The sequence below is a fragment of the Humulus lupulus genome, chromosome 1 (assembly GCF_963169125.1).
Source record: "Humulus lupulus chromosome 1, drHumLupu1.1, whole genome shotgun sequence".
Classification (NCBI taxonomy): domain Eukaryota; kingdom Viridiplantae; phylum Streptophyta; class Magnoliopsida; order Rosales; family Cannabaceae; genus Humulus; species Humulus lupulus.
The window spans coordinates 77820965-77822631 of NC_084793.1; the positions used below are offsets into that span (position 1 = coordinate 77820965).

The following is a 1667-nucleotide window of genomic DNA, read 5'->3' on the forward strand; positions in this document are numbered from 1 at the left end:
TGTGTTGGAATTTATCACAAGAATGTAGAAAATTCACATGTAAATTAAGTTCTTTGTTTCTTGAAAAAGAGTAAGAATCATTTTTGTTGATCCATTATTAGTTTAGGAAGAAGAATTGTGAAGTCTGATTAGCGAAATAATAAAGTGAAAGTTGATGAAATTAAAATCCCTAGTTCTTTATCTTTGAAGTTTTACAATTATTTGCTTTCTTTCATAGTGTTATTTTATGTTTATTGCTCTTGTTATTTTAATATTTTTGGAACCAATTTATTGTTGACCAAATAGAAATAGAAAATTAATTTTTTGGTAATTAGTAAATGAATCTCTGTGAGAATGATCTTTACTTATGATTGTATTGCTTGTGTCGATTACGTATACTTGCATATCAATTTTACACAAGAAGGTTTTGGCGTCGTTGCCGGGGATCGATTTTTATTAATATCAATACAATTTATTTATTATAATTTGATTTTTCTGTGTTAATTGTCTCTAACTGTTGTGTTTTAGAATCTTAATTTCAGGTGCCAATTGGTATATGCGACATAGAGGGACTGACAATCTTTTGCCCATTAATACTGAAATTGAGAGGACTTCCAAGTAGAACAGAAAGCAGAAACGGTTAGCAAAGATGGCCCAACTTCAGGGGCAATGTGCTGAATGGGGACGCTGCTTAGCCAGTATTTCGCACACTCAGAGACTATGTACTCCCCGTTGTTACTAGAGTACAATCATGCATCCAACCGCCAGTAGTTGCAGCCAATAATTTTGAAATTAAGTCGGCGATTCTACAATTGTTTCAGTCTATTGTCCAGTTTGGTGGACTCCCTACTGAGGATCCCAATACACACATAGCCAATTTCCTGGAGTTGTGTGGCACTTTTAAATATAATGGGGTCACCGACGATTCTATTAGACTGAGATTGTTCCTGTTTTCACTTCGAGATAGAGCTAAAAGTTGGTTGAACTTTCTTCAAGGCAATTCAATTACTACATGTGAGGCATTAACTCTGAAATTTCTTGCCAAATTTTTCCCTCCATCCAAGGCTGCAAAGTTAAGAGGGGAAATTAATAACTTCGCTCAATTTGTAGGAGAGTCTCTTTACGATGCATGGGAGAGGTTTAAGGAGTTTTTGAGGAAATGTCCTCATCATGGGATTGAAAAAAGGATGCTAGTCCATAATTTTTACAACGCTTTGTGTGGGATGACTCGCACCATTATTGGCACTACAGCAGGTGGTGCTTTTATGAGCAAGAGTGTTGTTGAGACTTATGAATTGTTTGAAGAAATGGCCATGAATAACTATCAGTGGCCTAGTGAATGAGATAGAAATAAGAAGGTAGCTGGTGTGCATGAGTTGGATGCTATTACCGCTCTCACTGCTCAGGTTGCATCATTGACCAAGCAACTGCAACAAAATTCTATGGCCACTCAATTCATGCAAATCCAAGCGGTATGTCATAATTGTGGTGGTTTTCACCCATTTGAGCCATGCACGGTAGTTGAGATGAACAATTCCAATCCCATAGAACAGGTGAATATGATGGAAATTTTCAAATCGGCAAGCTAATAATCCATTCTCCAACTTGTTCAACCAAGGGTGGAGAAATCAGCCTAATTTTGCATGGAAAAATAATCAAGGTCCTCAGCAAATTCAACAGCCTATGCT

The 1667-nt window shown here is 36.6% G+C and overlaps 1 non-coding gene across 1 annotated transcript; it reads right to left on the reverse strand.

Moving 5' to 3' along the window:
* Positions 1–1049: 1049 nt before the first annotated feature.
* On the reverse strand, positions 1050–1156 carry LOC133813079 (small nucleolar RNA R71). Its single transcript, XR_009884123.1, has one exon. It is a non-coding gene; the product is annotated as a small nucleolar RNA R71 (small nucleolar RNA).
* Between the last annotated feature and the right edge of the window lie 511 nt (positions 1157–1667).